The sequence below is a fragment of the Chlorocebus sabaeus genome, chromosome 3 (assembly GCF_047675955.1).
Source record: "Chlorocebus sabaeus isolate Y175 chromosome 3, mChlSab1.0.hap1, whole genome shotgun sequence".
NCBI lineage: Eukaryota > Metazoa > Chordata > Mammalia > Primates > Cercopithecidae > Chlorocebus > Chlorocebus sabaeus.
This window is the reverse complement of record NC_132906.1, coordinates 7396212-7417725: the sequence shown is the minus strand read 5'-3', so window position 1 is coordinate 7417725 and position 21514 is coordinate 7396212. Positions and strand designations below refer to the sequence as shown.

Below are 21514 nucleotides of genomic sequence, written 5' to 3'. Positions count from 1 at the left end.
TCTACATATTGTCCACATTAAATTTCCACAGGAGGCAGAAATAATAGCTTCCCCATTTAATATGAATGAGTTAAGAGTTCAAAATACTGCCAAGTTAGAGTTCAAAATACTAGATCTGGAAGGTAACAAGTCACCAGGCTAACCCAAATATAAACTCCAAAACGAGTATTATCAGCTATGTGCCAGCTAAAGTTAAATAAAAGGTGATAAAATATAGAACAAATGCTAAATCTGGGCTTAATTAAAATATACTAGAACTACGGAATCAATCTTTTACTGCCACATCTAAGGCACGAATTTCTGAAAAAGTAAAATCAGGCCTGAGGCTATATTTTCCAAAGGGGAAAAAATCCTCTTTTGTGACTTAAATGTATTTTTTTTTAATTTCCAATTGTAACATTCCCCAAAATAGTGGTATGTTCTCTAAACGGATGGCCAATTCCTTGATTTCTGGAGGAGAAAAGAAGCCACTGCATTTTACTAATGTAGTACCTTCCTAGTTATAAGGGAACAAATGGCTACCAACAGAATAAAAAGTATAACAGGGCCAGTACGTCCCAGTTAAACCTAAGTCTTAGAAGTTGAGGGTCAAGATAAAAGCCATTGATATCATGATAAAAGAGTCCAAAATGGCTAGAGACATGGACTTCGGGATTACGTAGGATTACTAGGAGACACCAAAATTACATAAGGAAAATAATACACAATATGAATATTTTTAGAATGTTCCTGAGAAACAGGTATTACCCAGTTTCTATTTCACATATAACCTATAATTACAGTAAATAACAGACCGATTTTAAAAATGAGTTTCTCTAACCTTATTATTTTGAAAGCCTATTTTTATTATTTTTGAGACCCTGTAAAAAGGAAAAAGGAGGGGGAGGTCCATCCTACCTTTCATAAATTACAAAGGACCTCCAAATATGTATGAGTGGAAGTTATTAAAATTAACCTAACTATTAAGATTTACACACAGAACTGTAACTTCTACAGATTCAATAACCACGGATGCCGAAATCTACCCAACAATGAATTTGAATTAAGAACTGAAAAGGATGACCTAAAACCCTACTTGTTTCTTGATTTAGTATTCCTTGATTTGGTGGTTTGAGAGTTTGTTTTGTTCAACTGTGAGCACTTGAGATTAAAGATAAAATAATTTAAATGGCAGAAAAATAATTATGTAAGATTCAGGTACAACGGCACACACAAAAAATCTTTGATAATATAAATTAACTGTAGCCAGATCAGAGAATGATCGGATACATTTAAAGTACAAATCAGAAATTAAGACCTTACCTAGAATATTTTTTCATGATAAAAATTTTTAAAATAAGATGCAACAATAAAGATACATTCTTAAAACTTCTTTAATATTACTGGTTTAAAATATAAATCTTTTTTTAAAACTATAAAATCTATTAAAAATAGCATAGGTATATATTTTTAACATGTTAAGAATAATTTTTTGAAAGATAAGGCTAAACAGGTAACTAAAACAAGTATCACATTAAAATGAAATACCTGTTCAAAAAAGAAACTATTTTTTTCAGGTTTAGGAGGCAAAGGTTTTATCTAGGATTAGAAGACATAAGGACTTGAGTTATATAAATTATTTGACTAACTTCAACAACAATAAGGAGTTTGGCATAAATAAGAAAAATAGAAATAAAAACATTGAAGTTTTACTATCCCTGCCCTATGTTTGAATAATCCTTTCCTAAAGACATAGATATAATATTAAATTTTTGGTTTCTGTAAATATACAGATATGCAGTCATTTATATTCATAATTAAAACCCTAATTTACATTTATACTTTAAATAGTTCTAAGTGGACATTTTAAAAAATTAATGTTCATTCAACAGTCTTAGATTCTCATACACTCAAATTTACCCCACAATTTTCTTTTTTTTTTTTTTTTTGACATGGAGTCTCACTTTATCGCCAGGCTGGAGTGCAGTGGCACAATCTTGGCTCACTGCAACCTCCACCTCCCAGGTTCAAGTGATTCTCCTGCCTCAGTCACCCTAGTAGCTGGGATTACAGGTGTGCGTCACCAAGCCTGGCTAATTTTTGTATTTTTGGTAGAGGCGGTGTTTCATCATGTTGGCCAAGCTGGTCTCAAACTCCTGGCCCCAAGTGATCTGCCCACCTCAGCCTCCCAAAGTGCTGAGATTACAAGTGTAAGCCACTGTGCCCGGCCTGCCCCCCAGTTTTCATGTCAAAAACAACCAAGTGCTTCTCATATAGGGAGTTCTCCAAAATGACATCATCCCCCAACTTTCGAAAATGATCCCTACCGCTACCATCTAGACCCACATATAATTAATCAAGAATCCTGACCGTTAACTTAAATGTTATTGTAATTATTATTATTTTTTTTTTTTTTGAGACAGAGTTTTACTCTGTCACCCAGGCTGGAGTGCAGTGGCATGATCTCGGCTCACTGCAACTTCTGCCCCCCAGGTTCAAGCGATTCTCCTGCCTCGGCCTCCAGAGTAGCTGGGATTACAGGCGCCCACCACAGCGCCTGGCTAATTTTTGTGTTTTTAGTGGAGATGGGGTTTCACCATGTTGGCTGGGCTGGTCTCGAACTCTTGGGCTCAAGAGATCCACCCACCTCAGCCTCCCAAAGTGCTGGGATTAGAGGCGTGAGCCACCACACCTGGCCTAAACTTTTTCTTTTTTTAAATTAGATGGAAAGACAAGAAGTTTCTGTTGAATAATAACAGAACATAAGATATGTAACATTACATTGCATATATGGCTCAAAAAGGCCTATAAGAAAAAAATAGTTGTCATACAATGATGGGATGAATAACTCAGAAACTACTAATATTCCTGAATACTGGTCAGGGTTATTTTAATCACATAGCAAACTCATAAAACTATTGGACAGCTCCTTAAAGAGCTCAGCTTGCTTTACCTGTCTTAAAGGCTTTGTAAATTGGTATCAGTAATCATTCTATCCTCTGAATGAAAACCTAACCTGGTGACTTTTTCTTTTATTTAAGATATGATTGACATGTAATACGCTGTACATACTTAAAACTTTGGCAACTCCTGACACAGGTATACAACCTTGAAACCATTACCCAAATCAACATAATGACTATATACATCATACTAAAGTCTGCACAGGCCTCTTCTAAACCCCTCCCCCCTTTCCACCCCTCTCTGCTCTCTGTTCCCAAGTCTCCAGGAAACCACTGATGAGCTTTCTGTCACTATGAATTAGTCTGCATTTAAAAATTTTTCACATAAATGGGTCATACATATATATGTGTTTTTTACCTGGCTTGTTTTTTTCTCGCTGAACTTTGTTTTAATGGGTCTCAAAATTCTGTGACAGAATTTCGGTCAAGTTGTTTCCATTAAAATGTACTGATTTAAAAAACTAGTAACTTAACCACATGCAAAAAAAAAAAAAAAAGAAAGAAAAGAAAAAAACAAAAATGAATTAGTTCACAAAACATTCTCCTTTCCTTCTGAAGGTTTTAAGATGCACTGTTATCTTTAACCAGTCTTTTACAATTAAACTTAAATGGCCAATTGAAACTAACAGTCCTGAGACCATTCTTCCACCACTGATTAAGACTAGAGTGGCAGGTATTAGGGATAATACTCATTTAGCCTTCTGAGATTTCTGGGCAAACTTGGTGACCTTGCCAGCTCCCACAGCCTTCTTGTCCACTGCTTTGATGACACCCACAGCAACTGTCTGTCTCACACCTCCAACAGCAAAACGACTCAGAGGAGGATGGTCTGAGAAGTTCTCAACACACATGGGTTTGCCAGGAACCATATCAACAATGGCAGCATCACCAGACTTCAAGAATTTAGGGCCTTCTTCCAGCTTCTTACCAGAATGGCAATCAATCTTTACCTCCAGCTCAGTAAACCTGCATGCAACCTGAGCTGTGTGGCAATTCAGTACAAGGGCATAGCCAACACTGATTTAGCCTGGATGGTTCAGAATAATCGACTGAGCAGTAAGGTCAATTGCCTTCATTTGTGGGTCATTTTTGCTGCCAGCAGCAACACTGCCACAACAAACATCTTGGATTGACACATTCTTAACATTGAAGCCCATAATGTCTCCAACAGGAGCTTCACTCAAAGCTCCACGGTGCATTTCAACAGACTTCAGTTGTAACGCTGACTGGAGCAAAGGTGACCACCACAATGGGTTTGAGAACACCAATCTCCACTCGGCCCACAGACACAGTACCAATACCACCAGTTTTGTAGACATCCTGGAGAGGCAGGCGCAAGGACACGTCAGTTGGACAAGCTAGTGGAAGGATGCAGTCCAGACCCTCAAGCAGTATGGTTCCACTGGCACTGCCATCTTTACGGGTGACCTTCCATTTGAACCAAGGCATGTCAGCACTTGGCTCCAGCATGCTGTCACCATTCCAGCCAGCAACTGGCACAAATGCTACTGTGTCAGGATTGTAGCCAATTTTCTTAATGTAAGTGCTGACTTCCTTAATGATTTCCTCATCTCTCTTCTGGCTTTAAGGTGGCTCAGTGGAATCCATTTTGTTAACACCAACAATTAGTTGTTTCATACCCAGTGTGTAAGCCAGAAGGGCATGGTCACCAGCCTGCCCATTCTTGGAGATACTAGCTTCAATTTCACCAACACCAGCAGCAATAATCAGTACAGCACAGTCAGCCTGAGATGTCCCAGGAATCACGTTTTTGATGAAGTCTCTGTGTCCGGGGGCATCAATGATAGAATTTGTTGGTCTCAAATTTCTACAGGGAGATATCAATAGTGAGATCACGTTCATGCTCAGCTTTCAGTTTATCCAAGACCCAGGAATACTTGAAGGAGCCCTTTCCCATCTCAGCAGCCTCCTTTTCCAATTTTTCAATGATTCTTTTGTTAATTCCACCACATTTGTAGATCAGATGGCCAGCAGTGGTGGACTTGCCTTGAATCTATGTGTCCAATGAAGACAATGTTGATAAAAGTCTCTTCCCGTTTTGGCTTTTAGGGGTAGTTTTCACGACACCTGTGTTCTGGTGGCAAACCTGTTGCAAAAAAGCTGATTGGCTTCTTTCACTCAGCATAAAGATTCACCCATGTCACTGCATCTATCAATACTTCATTTGTATCGCTTACGAGTATTCAACATTATCAATATACTATAATTCGTTTATCCTTTCATCCATTAGATACTGAGATTGTTTCCAGGTTTTGGCTATTACAAACAAAGCTGCTGTGAAGATCTGTACACAAGCCTTTGTACACAAATACATGTTTCATTTGTATACAAATACACATTTCGTTATTCTTGGTTAAAAACGTACCAGTGAACGATTTGGGCATGTAATACGTATGTATATATAACATTTTTAAGTTAGTAAACTGTTTTCCAAAGTAGTTGTGATTTTTTATTTTTTTTCTTTTGGAGACAGGTTATTGCTTTGTCACCCAGGCTGGAGTGCACTGGAAAGATCACTGCTCACTACAGCTGCTCAAGCGATCCTCCAGGCTAGCTGTATTATTTTATTATGTCCACCAGCACTGTATAAGAGATCAAGTTGCACTATGTCCTCAGGAATACATGCTTTGGTTAGTCTTTTTCATTTTAGACATTCTAATAGGTGTGTAGTGGTATCTCATTGTGGTTTTAATTAGCATTTCCCAAATAACTTATTTGTCATTTTATATCTTCTTTGAAGTGTTCACATTTTTTGACTATTTTTATTGAGTTTTGAAATTTTCTATTATAAAGTTGTGAGAATTCACCAAATAGTCTGGATTGAAGTCCTCCCCCACCACCCCCCCATTTTTTTTGCTTTTTTAAAAAAAAAATAATAATCTTTTGACACAGTGTAAAACTCATAAGAAATGTTACCTTTCACCTCGTTTCATGATAGGTAACATCTTACATAACCATAGTACGTTTTCAAAACCATAAACACTGGTGCAATAATTTTAGCTAAACTGACCACCTTGTTCGAATTTTACCAGTTTTTGAGTGCAAAAATGCACTCAATTTGACTGCATTTTTGCAGGATATTTTTCCAAGTACGGAATTCTAGGGTGACACTTTTTTTTCCTTCCTGTATTTTAAAGACACTGTTATACTGTCTACGATTTGTGTTACTTCTAGTGAGAAATCAGCTATCAGTACTGTTGTTTCTTAGCATCTGCAGGAGATTGGTTCCAGGACCCTCCTCCAGTCCCTCCAGATACCAAAAACCACAGGTAATCAAGTTCCTCATATTAAATGCCTAATAGTTATATGTAGTCTATGCACATAGGTGTACACTCCTATATACCTTAAATCATCTCTAGATTACTTACACCTAATGAAATACAAATGCTATATGTTACATGGTATTTATTATTTGTATTATTTTTATTGTTGTATGATTTTTTTTGTGTGTTTAGGTTTGTTTTTTTTCCCGTCCATGATTGGTTGAATCCAAGAATGTAGAACCCATGGATATGGAAAGCCAATGGTATAGCTGTTCCGCAAAAATGGTTTTGTTTTTTGGCATGGCTGCTTCTTTGATGCACCTTGGTGTAATTTTCTTCATGTTTATTTTGCCTGTGATTCACTGGACACCTTGAGTCTGTGGGTTTACAGCTTCATCAAGTTTGGAAAATGTTGCCCAATATTTCTTAAAATACTTTTTCTGTACATCCCACCAGCCCCATCAGGAACTCCAATTATTCAGATATTAGGTCACTTGATGTTATCCCATGGCTCACATTTTCTCTACATGTGGTTTTTTGGGGCAGTTTCTATTGCTATGCCTTCAAGTTCACTAAACAGTTCTGCAAGTTCTACTGCCATTAATCCCATCCAACATATTTTTCAATTCAGACACTATAGCTTTAAACTTTCGAAGTCTGATTTGGATTTCTCATATATGTAAATATGTTTCATTCCTGTACTAACATGTTTAATCTTTCCTCTAAGCTTCCTCAACATATGAAATAGTTATAATAATTATTGTTGATGTTCTTATATAACTATCTCTGAAGCATTTCTGCATCAGTTTTGAATGATTATATTTTCTTTTCTTTATGGGTCTTACTTTCCTTCTTTGCCTGTTTGGTAACTTTTAATTACATGGTAAATAATGTGACTTTTGGCCGGGCGCGGTGGCTCAAGCCTGTAATCCCAGCACTTTGGGAGGCCGAGACGGGCGGATCACAAGGTCAGGAGATCGAGACCATCCTGGCTATCACGGTGAAACCCCGTCTCTACTAAAAAAAATACAAAAAATTAGCCGGGCGCGGTGGTGGGCGCCTGTAGTCCCAGCTACTCGGGAGGCTGAGGCAGGAGAATGGCGTGAACCCGGGAGGCGGAGCTTGCAGTGAGCTGAGATCCGGCCACTGCACTCCAGCCTGGGCGGCAGAGTGAGACTCCTTCTCAAAAAAAAAAAAAAAAAAAAATAATAATAATAATAATAATAATAATGTGACTTTTATCTGCTGGGTGCGGGATATTTTTGTATTCCTGCAAATCTTGACCTTTGCTCTTTGTTGTAGTTAAACTGCTTAAAAATTAGTTTGATTCTTCCAGGTCTTGCTTTTAAGTTTTGTTAGGAGGAACCAGGGAAGAATTTATTCTAAGGCTAATTTGACCCCACTACTGAGGCAAATGCCTTCCAATTAGCCTTACTTGGTGCTTCATGAGTTATGAAGTTTTCCATGTTGGCTGGTGAGAACAGGAACTACTCCGGGTCATGTACAGATCTGAGAATGGTTGACTGTGATCTTCTTGGCAACTTCTTTTTCCAGCTCTGGTAGCCTCTTCATTCACATCCTGAATTCACATCAGCTAAAGATTCAAGAGGGATCCCTTAGCAAATTGCCAGAGTTCTCTCTGTATGTGAGCTCTCTCCTCTTCAGTATGTTTTCTTGTACACTATTGCCACCTTGGCCACTGTGGACTTCCAGTTTGGTCTCCTCAATTCAGACACATCAGCAGGCTCCACCTGATGTCCCCCTTTCTGTACAAGGTTGGGAAACTCTCCCAAGGTAGTAAGCTGGTTTAATCACAAGGTTCACCTCATTTGTTTTCCATCTCCCGGGGATCACTGTCCTTCACTGTCTGATATCTAATGTCTTGAAAACTGTTGTTACATATGTCTTGCTCAGCTTGTTAGCTCCTTCTGAAGAGAGAGTAAGTCTAATCCCTGTTCTTTCACCTTGGCCAGAACTTAGTGGTAATGTTTTGAAAACATTAAGGAATTCCCTGACTTTGAGTTATCAATATATAAAATTTAGCTAACTGTTTTTGGTTAAACATCCAGTAGTAGAGAGGCAAGCTACAAGTACCATTTCAAATAACTTGTGAGCAATTCAGTCTACTTTCTTATAAAGTTGGTTTTTCAAGTTTTGTTGTGCTTTCCTTATAATCTCTTTCCTAAAAAGACAAATTATGTCACACGCACAGTTCAACTAACTGTCCTTTTGATAATGCCCACATTTTTGAAGCAACAAGTCAGAGGGTCTATTTTACATAAATATTTCTCCAATACAATTATGTCTACCCATGCCACTGGGACAACATGCCACTTGGCAATAGCAATGAGTAGTGAATTATTTGGAAAAGCAAAAGAGAGGGTACCAATAATGAGAGAGAAAGATAGGCCTACGGAATTTTTTTTGCCTTGTTAAAGTGATCTAAAAAGACATAAAAAGATGAGACCCAGACAGGCACAGCTGCTCACACCTCTAATCCTACAACTTTGGGAGGCCAAGGCGGGAGGACTGCTCAAGGCCAAGAGTCTGAGACCAGCCTGGGCAACAAGAGACACTCTCTCCACCAAAATAAATAAATAAATAAATAAATAAATAAATAAATAAATAAATAAATAAATAAAATAAAATAAAATTTTTTTCATTAGCCAGGTGTGGTGGTATCCACCTGTGGTCCCAGCTATTCAGGAGAATTTCTTGAGCCCAGGAGGTGAAGGCTGCAGTGAGCCATCTCTACACCAACACCCTTCAGCCTGCGTGACAGAGTAAGACCTTGTCTCAAAAAAAAATAAAGATGAGATTCGTGGACATAAAGAGCAGCCCAACTGAGACCTAATTTTACTAGTCTTCAGTGTTAATAAACAACACAGGATAAAGAGGAACAGAGGGAGATGGAAAGGTGAAGTCAGATGGTTAACAAGAATCCCCAAGTTCACATAAGGTTTTTGTTGTTGTTGTTATTTAATGAATTGTTATTTCCACTTATTTCAAGCACATACAAATATGGCCAATTTAAAATTTATTATCAAAATATACTCAACTTCTGGGTTAGTAAGAAACTGACCTATTTAAAACCTGTGAAGTTTAATCTTAAAAAAAAAAAAGTTAAAAGTGACACCTAAATACAATGACTATTGTAAAATTAGTCTAATAATATAGTTTATAAACTTTCTGAAGCAAACTAGGCCCTCTGATTTAAGCATCTCAATAAAGGAAATATAATTTTCTAAATCAGATAAAATTGGTGGAGACAGCAGAAGAAAGCTAATTACCAATATTTCCAAAAGAGTCACATTAGTGTTCTTCTAAACAAAAGTTCTCCAATTTATAACTCGACAATCTTAAAAGGAAAGTAGCATGTGTATGTTGGAATCTGGCAAATGAAGATCAATTAGTAATAAGCTTTACATTATAATGAGATGAAAACAAAAGTTTTTATGATCTCAGCATAAAGCAATTCTCTGTACGTAACAGCTTGAAACTATAGACACGTAAATTTCCAAAGACAGTTGTTAGCTCATCCTTTACAAAGTTTACCAGAAATGGATAATACTATAAACATTTCTAACAATCTCCTGGTGTACCTTTTATGAGAACAGTTTGATAATATTATCAAAATGAAAAATAAGGCCATGCAGTGGCTCACACCTGTCAACCTACTACTTTAGGAGGCCAAGGGTGGAGGATCACTTGAGCTCAGGAGTTCAAGACCAGCCTGGGCAACACAGCAAGACCCCCATCTCTACTAAAAGTTAACAACATTTAGCCATGCATGATAGCACACATCTGTAGTCCCAGCTACTCTGGAGACTGAAACAGGATGACTTGAGCCCAGATCAAGGCTGCAGTGAGTTGTGATCATGCCACTACACTCCAGAGTGGTAAAAGGAGAAAGGAAAAAGGGAAGGAAAAGGGAAGGAGAAGGAGAAGGGGAAAAGAAAAAGAAAGGCAGGCAGGAAGGAAGGAGAAAAAAGGGAGGAGAGGGGAGAATAAGCAAAGAATAAGCATGCCCCTGATCTAGCAAACCTACATCTAAGAATTAAAGCTAAGGAGAAAAATGACACATGTAGATAAGATTAAGGTTAGCACAGCATTTTTTATTATAATATTTTTTAGAAAGAAATAAGTAAAATAGCTACCAGTAGGGATTTGGTTACGTGGACTGTGGAACATATCATAATGTGTAACTATTAAAAACTGTGAGTCGATATATTTTTATTAAACATGAAAAGAGCCACCTATACTACTGATTCAGTAAAAATAAAAGATAAGCTAGAGAACAGCAATGAAACTAAACTGCTATTTATGTAAAGTAGCTTCCTTATGCCTGAGAGGGAATGGGGGAATGCGTGTGCATGCAGGTGTGTAAAAACGTGCTAAAGATGGTCACTGAAATGTATCACACATGTTATCTGTGGGTGGTCACCTGGCTAAGGACATTTTTGCCTCCTTCTTTGTACTCATCTATAGTATGTGATTTTTTTCAGTAGTATATACAGTCAGCACTCCATATTCATGGGTTCTGAATCTGCAGATTCCACCAACCACAGATAAAAAATATTTGGGGTAAAAAAAACCAACAACAATTTAAAAAATAAAAACAACACAGTACAGCAACTATTTACATAACATTTACATTGTAATAGCTATTCTGAAGAATGCACATAGGCTATATGCAAATATGCCTTAAGCACCCCAGTATTTTGGTATCTGCAGGTGGTAGGGAGGTTGTTGCTAGAACCAGTCCCGCAGAGTACAGAAGACCACTGTATAATTTTTACAAAAAACTTCTAAGAAAGTTCAAGATTTCCAAATCATAAAACCACTTACACCATTCCCTTTTTCATTTGCGTATCATCGCTGGATGGAATTATCGTAAGAATTCACATGGATTATACAACATTTAAATTCAGACCAAAAAAGTCAATGCATATAAAAAGGAAAACCTGTATCCAAAGAATAGAAGACATTTAAAAATAAAATCTGGTGTGTGCATCTGCTACAAACTAGGTATCCCTAATCAGAAAATCTGAAATCCTAAATGCTCCAAAATCTGAAACTTTTGAGCTCGAACATGATGCTCAAAGTAAATGTTCACTGCAGTATTTCAGGCCAGGTCTTCAGGTTTAAGATGCTTAACCAATAAATAGATCCAAATATACCACAAAAAAAAAAAAAAAAAAAAAAAAAAATTCTGAAACACTTATAGTCCCAAGTATTTTGGATAAGGGATACTGAACCTGTACTTAAAAGAATCTGAAGTTATTTACATGTCACAGTGCTCCAGTAACAATAATCATTAATAATCACAGGGCATACCACCTAGTTTATTCTATTACGGTCCCTAAAAGGAGCAAAAATGTTTACTTAGGTCAGTGAATAAGTCGTACAGGAAAGTGAGACTATCACAACATTCCAAAGAGGCAAGAACTACTTTACACAGCTACAATTATTTCTATACTTATGCATATCTTCTATCCATAGCCATATAACAGTAAAACCTATTTGTCACATTCCACAGTAATTTGTAATACTTAGATGTATTCTTCCTAACAAAGAATCCTGCCATATTTAATCATAAAATTTAACATATATTAAGATTTTCAAATGTTTTCCACATTGATAGTTTATTTCATGAAACTGTACCGAGGGAAAATTTATGAAAATACGTAAAGTATTACATTTCAGGAACATATTAGGCCAAATAATCATCCAACTAATCAATAATCCAGGTCCATCCATTCAATTATTTGAATACCTAATATATAAAAGACACTGTGCAAGGCACTGTGCTAGGCACTGTGAGAAAGAAAGACATAAAACATAGACACTGTGTTCTACAAGTTCACAGGCTGACATTTCACAGGTATACAATGTATCCTGAACCCAATTCCACACTCTCAAGAACTCTGAACATCCATGTATCAAAAGATATATATTATCTACAATGTGCCATATCAGTATATGATATTAGCTTATGTGATGAGTTCTATAAATGAATAATTAGAATCTGGTAAGTGCTAGGACAAAGGGAGCAAACACCTAATGCTGTCTAATTAGGCCATAAGACCATATGCATGAATTGAATCTTAAAAGACAAGTCTAAGTCAAGACAGAAGAAAGGGTACATCAAGCAAGGTGAATGTTCAAAGAGAATAGTCATAGGAGAAGCAAGAAGAACATGGAACTCTTCGTGGTACTTGCATGGTGCTGCAAACAGTTCTGTAGGCATGCAGCAATAAACAGGAACAAGAGCAAGAGGCAGCTTGGATGCCTTCGTAAGGGATTTTGACCTTTTTTCCCCCTCAATGACAAGCACGAGAGGCAAAATCAGACAATCAGGTAGTTGCTTGAAAAAGACGACTAGAGGCCGGGCGCGGTGGCTCAAGCCTGTAATCCCAGCACTTTGGGAGGCCGAGACGGGCGGATCACGAGGTCAGGAGATCGAGACCATCCTGGCTAACACAGTGAAACCCCGTCTCTACTAAAAACACAAAAAACTAGCCGGGCGAGGTGGCGGGCGCCTGTAGTCCCCGCTACTCGGGAGGCTGAGGCAGGAGAATGGCGTAAACCCGGGAGGCGGAGCTTGCAGTGAGCTGAGATCCGGCCACTGCACTCCAGCCCGGGTGACAGAGCAAGACTCCGTCTGAAAAAAAAAAAAAAAAAAAAAAGACGACTAGAAGCAGGAAACCAGCTAACAGACCACAATATAATAATCCAAGCAAGAATTAAAGGGGTACCCTACATTATAACTCAGTTAACAGAGTAAAAATAATTTCAAACCAGCAACAGAATTTAGTAGCTGAAGGATATGGCAGGTAAGGAACTGAGGTGTCAAAAAGAGCTCACAAGTTAGACACTGAATGAGATCAATAACCAAGATATACAGTGGCATATAGTTGTGAATAAGTGAATGCCTACAGATGTGTGTCAATGAAAAACAGGTTTGAAGGAAAATATATGGTGTTCATTTTATTTTTTATTCATTTATTTTTATTTTTTACAGGAACCCGCCCTGCCTCTGTGAGAGGGGGAGGAAGACAGGCTGAGTTTTAAGTCCTATGTCATAGAGATGAAGATGCTCAGAAGAAACCAGAAATATAATAGAATGAGCGCAGAGGACTAGGAGGGGAAAAAGGTATCCAGGAGTCAAATGTGACTAGGGAGGAGCTGAAGTATTGAAGACATGTGAGATTACAAAAGAGCACTATGAAGGGTAAAATAAAAAAGAGTCAATGACAGAGCTTGGGAGAGTTCCTGAGGGCAGGACAAAGGCCAAGAAGTCTTAAAACAAACAAAAAACCACTAATAACAATCTAAGAGCTAAGAGAGTAAGTTTCAAAAAAAGAGGAATCATCAACTCTCAATTGTAGCAGAGGGCGAGTAAGAGGAATGCCATTAATTTTGCAAGTTAGAGGCTGGGCACGGTGGCTCATGCCTGTAATCCCAGTACTTTGGGTGGCTGAGGCAGGTGGATCACCTGAGGTCAGGAGTTCGAACCAGCCTGGACAACATGGCAAAACCCTATCTCTACTAAATATACAAAATTAGCCGGGTGTGGTGGCACAGCCTGTAGTCCCAGCTACTCTACTCGGGAGACTGAGATAGGAGAATTGCTTGAACCTGGCAGGCAGACTATGCAGTAAGCCAAGATCGCACCACTGCACTCCAGCCTGAGTAATACAATGCGAAACTCCATCTCAAAAAAAAAAAAAAAAACCGTTTCAATAGAATGGTGAAAAGGAAAGGGAAAATACTGGGAATTAAGTGATGAACAAAAGGTGAAAAAGTAGCCACCACAATAATAGAAACCATTTCCCAAATTGTATCCCAGAGTTTTCCAAATGTACTAACCAAAGAACCTTTTCCTCATGTAGCATTCTTTGTTCTGGGGTTCATCAAGTGTCAGAAAAGATTTAAACATGGAATGTTTATAAGTTAAGAGTATGTAACCAACATAGAGAAATAGACTGTATTGAAAAAGAGACACATGAAAGAACAAGTTGCTGGAAAAAATAAAGATGGCTTTCAGCATATAACAAACACCATTTGTCTGACACAGGAGGAAAAATAAGAATATTAATGAAAATGTAGATAGGCAGAAAGCTGATACATCAGGCAATTCTTTCTTTTTTTTTTTTTTTCTTTTTTAGAAACAGGGTTTTTTTTGTTTTCGTTTTTAAGAGGGTCTTGCTCTGTTACCCAGACTGGAGTGCAACAGTGCAATCACAGCTCACTGCAGCCTCAAATTCATAGGATTCTCTTGCCTCTGCCTCCTGAATAGCTGAGACTACAAGCACATGTCACCACACCCAGCTAATTATTATATTTTCTTTTGTAGAAACAGGGGTCTCACTATGTTGCCCAGGTTGGTCTCAAACTTCTGGGCTCACGTAAATCCTCCTGTCTCAGCCTGCCAGTGCTGGGATTACAAGAATGAGTTATCAAAGGCCAGGCACGGTGGCTCACTCCTGCAATGCCAGCACTTTGGGAGGCCAAGGTGGGCAGATCACGAGGTCAGGAGATCGAGACCATACTGGCTAACATGGTGAAATCCCATCTCTACTAAAAATACAAAAACAAAATTAGCCGGGCGTGGTGGTGGGCGCCTATAGTCCCAGCTACTTGGAAGGCTGAGGCAGAAGAATGGCGTGGACCCAGGAGGTGGAGTTTGCAGTGAGCCGAGATCGCGCCATTGCACTCCAGCCTGGGTGACAGAGTGAGACTCCATCTCAAAAAAAAAAAAAGAAAAAAGGAAAAAAAAAAAAAGAATAAGTTATCACATCCAGCCCATACTTCATTCTTTTTAAAATTTTTAAACTTTGTCACAGTAGACAGAACCACAATGAATTCCTAATGACCTTTATTCTCCCTTCTCTGAAGAACACAAAGTCATTACCCTAAAGTGATAGAGTAAGGGTTGAGTAGGTCTGAGAATATTAAAGATTTAGAGTATCAGCTAGAGAGAAGAGGAGGTCCAGGGTAAGATGGGTGTACAGAAAGTAATACATTTATAGAAAGGCCACTGCAGCTGCACCATAGCTCTGTAACTCTTCAAAGTCCCCAGGCACCCTATGTAGATAGCTTGAAGCTTCACCTTTACAAAGTCCAATCCATTGAATCAAAAGCCTACATTATCCCATTTCCTGGGGCCTAAGAGGTTACAAATCACCTGAAGTAATACCAAAACCCAGTGAGTAAAGACGGAAGTAAATCTAGTGAGTTTCCAAACCACCCCCCGCCCCCGAGATCTTAAAAGAAGCAGTAACAAGCAACTAGAATTCACATGAGAATTTATAGGCCAAGAGATTTTAATGTGCGCATTCTTATAATTACATACTTCTTACAAGAAATGCCATTTAATCACACAAGGGGAAAAAAGTAGCATCAAAAGAGATGCTGACAAGGAGACAATGAAATCAAATGGATCCCCTAACACATCCACAGTCCAACAGTTCTTATTCAATTGTATTACTTCATGGAATAAGCTAAAACAACAGTAACATCATAATTTATGATTCGCAACCACACAATTTTTAAAAGTCTGAGACAAAATTAGCGTGATTTTATTTAACATGTCACTTAACCTGCAATACTATGAGACATTTACAAAATCATCCATTTCCCAGACTCTTTCATTCAGGTTGAAATGTAAAATCACAGGAAAAAACACATTTTTTTTAAAGTTGTCCCTTCAAAAAAAAGCATTTATTTTTCAAAACATTCAAGTGAGTTAGCATTTAAATGTGAGCCCTTAAAGGAGAGCAAGTGTCACTGCCCCATTCTACACATACCATGATTTAAGCACATACGAATATAACTGCAGGCTGCACTCTAAATAAACATAAACAAATACCAACTTTAGGAGATAAGGTGAGAAGGTAAAACTGGACAATGGACATTTATTTAGTATCTATTATGTGCTTGGAAATTTGAATCCTCACAACAATTCTGTAGGACAGGTTATAAAATATTTCAACCCCAAGCATGGCATTTGAACTATGTGGTCATAGAACAAATAAAAAATCTTGAATTCACATACAGATTGGCCAGGTAAAGTGATGAGTAATCATCCAGTGACGGGTAAACATCCTAGGCAAAGACTAAAGGAAAGATCGAAGTGAATTTGCACTTAGGTGAAACGAAGTGTTTTTCATGTGGTGTCTCAGGTGATCTTCCATTCACCATCTGCTTGGCGTCTGGGCTGAGATGATGAAAAAAATATAAAACAGAGAAGCTGGTCAGGCGTGGTCACTCACGCCTGTCATCCCAGCACTTTGGGAGGCTGAGGCAGGCGGATAAGGAGGTCAAGAGATCCAGAGATTGAGACCATCCTGGACAACATGGTGAAACCCCATCTCTATTAAAAATACAAAAATCATCTGGGCGTGGTGCTGTGAGCCTATAGTCTCAGCTACTCAGGAAGCTGAAGCAGGAGAATCACTTGAACCTGGAAGGCAGAGGATGCAGTGAGCCGAGATCACACCACTGCACTCCAGCCTGGCAACACAGCAAGACTCCGTCTCAAAAAAAAAAAAAAAAAAAAACACAAAGCAGAGATGCTTTCTCATTAAACAACACTGTCAAGAAGTAATTAAGTCTATCACAAGGCTTAAAAGATTGAAAAATAGCAAGAATGCTTGGATAACGTTAAACTTTTTTTTTTTTTTTAAAGATGGAAGATCTCTAATATTCAAAATAAGTAAATATCCTATGTACGAAATCAGTTGTGTGACATTAAAACTAAGCAGTGGTAACATATGGTGGCTATGAGCTCCAAAAAGTCTATGATTAATTTTTTTAAATACAGAAAACCCAGACCCAGTGTGGTGGCTCACACCTGTAATCCCAGCACTTTGGGAGGCTGAGGTGAGTGGGTCGCTTGAGTCCAGTAGTTCAAGACCAGCCTGGGCAATATGGCGAAACCCTGTCTCTACAAAAAATACAAAGAAAACCTGGCTGGGCACGGTGGTACATACCTGTAGTCCCAGCTACTTGGGAAGCTAAAGTGGGAAAACTGCGTAAGCCCAGGAGGTAGAGGCTGCAGTGGGCCATGAGGACACCACTGCACTCCTGCCTGGGTAACAGAGTGAGGCCCTGTCTCAATAAATAAATAAATGATATAGAAAAGTCTTAAAATAAATTACCACAAAATTACACATATTACCCAATAAAAGAAAATTAAGGTCAGGCATGGCCACTCACACCTGTAATACCAGCACTTTGGGAGGCCAGAAGTTCAAGAACAGCCTGGACAACATGGTGAAACCCCGTCCCTACCAAAAATAAATAAATAAATAGCCAGGCATGGTGGCACACATCTGTGGTCCCAGCTACTCGGGAGGCTGAAGAGGGAGCATCGCTTGAGCCTGGGAGGCAGAGGTTGCAGTGAGCCAAGATTGCACCACTGCACTCCAGCCTGGGCAACAGAGCGAGATCCTGTCTGGGGGGAAAAGAAAGACAGAAAGAAAGACAGAAAGACAGAAAGACAGACAGACAGACAGACAGAAAAAGAAAGAAAGAAAGAAAGAAAGAAAGAAAGAAAGAAAGAAAGAAAGAAAGAAAGAAAGAAAGAAAGAAAGAAAGAAAAAAAAATTAAACAGTAGCATTTAAAAACAATAAAATACTGGGTTGGTACAAAAGTATTTGTGGTTTTTGCATTAAAAGTAATGGCAAAACCGCAATTACTTTTTCACCAACCTAATACCTTCAGGATACAGAAATAAACACATGCTTAACCTCAAATATTTACAATCCAGTAGAAAAAGACAAACAGGCAAACAAATTTAATACAAAACAGAATGAAATAACTGTTAAACACCAAATACACTGGGAATAGTAAAGTTAAACGAATTGTGTGCGTATGTACATATATATATTCCATCCTGCCTGCTGTGTGGACAAGTAATCCCAGAGAAAGTAGTATTTGAGCCATCTCTTAAAGGAAAAAGAAGGAAGATTTGTTTTTCAGGCTCAGTTAACAATGGTTCAGTGAACTGACAATGTATTTTACATTTTATGTAATATAAAAGATCTCATATGGTTAGGATGTAGTATATGTGGATGGATATGAAGAGACAGACCCAGAGAGGTAGAAAAGATTAAATCCTAAAAAAATTGACAAAAATTATTCAGAAGCTGTTTATGTGTAAGGAATAAACAATCTCAGTATTTATTAAAAAGGAAAGAGGGGTAAGATACTGTAGACTTTTAAAAAGTAAGAATTAGAGGCAGATAATACAGCAGAAAAATCTCAAAATTTAGTACAGATCTTGGCTAGAATCGCAGCTCTACCACTAACTAGCATTAAGCTTTCCTAAGGCCCAATTCTGTTGTCAAATGGGGATAATATGTGTTTACTGTTATAAAGACTTACTATAACAAATGTACACGGATCAATATATTCTATTTTAATTAATGATTTGTCATAGCACAGTAGTTTCCTTCTTACAATATGTGTTAGATTAAAAAAGTAATCCAGGGGAGAAAAAAAAAGTAAGTGGTAGAATCAAAGAGATGACAGGGAAGGAATACTTAGTCTCAGAGACCAGGAAGATAATACCATAAACTGAAGAAGGAGTATAAGAGAAATATATGAGAAGCAGTAAATCTGGAAAACCAAAAATTAAACCATGTTTCTAGACTTTCCAGAGATGTAGGGAGAGTGGCATATTTACCCATATGCAAAGATATCAGAGGCACAAAAAATCTGGGCCTTGAACTCATAAGACAATTCTAAAAGTAACTTTTCAGAATCAATGGCATACAAGAAAAAGCAAAGAACAAGTGAACCAAGAACAGGAGCTCACAAGGAGCCAGGGATGAAATAAAGAGTGAAAAGTCCAAAGAGAGGCAGTTGTGGCTGTTTATGCCTATAATCCCAGTACTTTGGGAGGCTGAGGTGGAAGGATCACTTGAGGCCAGGAGTTTGAAATCAACCTAAGCAACATAGTGAGACCCCCCCCATCTCTTAAAACAATATATATATATTATTATTATTATTATTTTGAGATGGAGTCTCGCTCTGTTGCCCAGGCTGGAGTGCAGTGGCACAATCTCGGCTCACTGCAAGCTCCGCCTCCCAGGTTCACGCCATTCTCCTGCCTCAGCCTCCCAAGCAGCTGGGACTACAGGCACACTCCACCACGCCCAGCTAATTTTTTTGTATTAAAAAAAAATTTTTTTATTAAAAAGTGCAAAGAGAAAGAAATGTCATGGCCAGTACAGTGGTTCACACCTGTAATCCCAACACTTTGGGGGGCCAAGGCAGGAGGATAGCTTGAGCCCAGGAGTTCGAGACCAGCTGAGCAACATGGCAAGACCCCGTCTTTACAAAAAGTAAAAAAACAAAAAAAAAATTAGCTGGGTGTGGTGATATGTGCCTGTAGTCCCAGCTACTCGGGAGACTGAGACAGGAGGATCGCTTGAGCACAGAAGGTCAAGACTATGAGGTAAGCCATGATCGCATTACTGCACTCCAGCCTGGGTGACAGAGAGAGACCCTGTCTCAAAAAGAAAAAAAAAAAAAAACAGAGAGAGAGAAAGAGTTTCATGATTAAAAAAAAAAAAAAAAAAAAGTAGCCAGCAATATTAAGTGCTCAATAAAACTGCTGGATTTGGCAATTATGGAGATCCCTGGAAAACTCTGAGAACAGTTTCAATAAAATTTTGGTAACACCAGTTTGCAGACATTTAAGGAGTAAATGGGTGGTAAGGAAATTTAGAGAAAAGAGTAGAAACTATTCCAAAGGTTCCCAACTGGGGACTTTACAAACATACTAATGGAGATCAGATGGGTCTTATCAATATTTCAAACAGCCATATGAAGAATAAATTTACCCTCTACAAACCTACAAAAGATTAAGGAAAATTTTAAGCTTCTCTGTTTCTCTAATTAGCAGCTCCATACATGTATTTTTCAAATGTATCACCATTTAACAAATGCCATGTTTGGCAGACAGGCTCCTTCGTATCATAAAATCTTTGGTAAAAAATGAGCTAAAAGATTACTAAGTAATAAAGGGTAGGGAATCATGGGCCTCTTGAAAGAAATCCAGCACTGAAGAGAATAAATGCAATATGAATGACTGCATTCCAACAGAGCTCAGAAACTCGGACAAAGGTTTTGTTAAGTTTCTTGTTAGTTGGTTTGCTGGTTTTCCTTTGTTTTCAGAAGCAGAAAAAAAGACCAAGATGTTAGGTCAAGATTAAGAAATGAACATAAAGAAATGTTTAAAGTTCCAGAAAGAAAAGTAGCTAAATGGCACTGAGAAGAAAGATGAAGCACGAGGAAAACTGACAGAGCTTACAAATGCCGCAGCGTCATGCGTAAGTTACAGCCTGTGTCTAGACAAATATGGATGCATTCTCATCCTCAAAAAAAGCTGTCCTGCAGAAATTCAGTTAACCAGTTAGATAATTAAACCAACTGTAGCTACTAGAGCTACAGCACATAGAAGTAAAGAGATTCTGAGTCTGACAAACATGGGACTCAAATTTCTGTTCCTCTACTGTTTAACCTTAAAGCTACTTAGCTTCTCTGAAGATGTTTCTTCATCTAGCAGTAACATCTACCCCATAAGCTATTAGCAATACCAAAAGACAATACATGTAAAAAGCTTAGCACAGTGCCTGGCACAAGACAACCATTTAAGAAATACAGTCATAATTGTTATCATAAAAGATGTTAAAACATTTTTCTGACCCTAGGATTGAGAGGACCTAAGATTTAAGGAAACAAATGGAATGGGAAAGATGAATATGCTCCTGACAAAATTCTTTAAACTAATATATGTCAAAAACACAAAACTATATTAAAAATAATTTCTAATCACACAAAAGGAAAAAAATGATATGGAATTGATTTATGTTATTTTTCTCTTACAAGAAAAAGATAAAAACTCCAATACAAAAATATGGATCAACATACTCTTTGCTTTGTATAAACTATTCCAGACTCCACAGTTTAGGAATCCACACAGACAGTAATGGAGACGAGATGGGTATTTTTCAGTACTTCAACATGTGCCTGGTAAAGTGAAGCATTTTAGAGACTGTAAAGTTCTAAATTTGGGGTACAGCATTCCTTATGTCCTTAAAGGAAAAGAACTACCTGAAGTATAAAATAACAGTATTTGAAAGATTCGGATAACACCAATTCAATATTTCACACATTAATGCAAATCTATTACCATTTTAATTATAAATAAAACATAACTATAACCAACCTAAAGATTTTTCAAGCTATTCTAAAAAACAAAGTACCTCAGA

The 21514-nt window shown here is 37.9% G+C and overlaps 1 protein-coding gene and 1 pseudogene across 4 annotated transcripts in view; both read right to left on the bottom strand.

Moving 5' to 3' along the window:
* PAN3 (poly(A) specific ribonuclease subunit PAN3) overlaps positions 1-21514 on the bottom strand; it is a 157124-nt gene that overhangs the window by 76225 nt on the left and 59385 nt on the right. The window lies entirely within an intron of this gene.
* Positions 1892-7362, bottom strand: LOC103249074 (elongation factor 1-alpha 1 pseudogene; annotated as a pseudogene).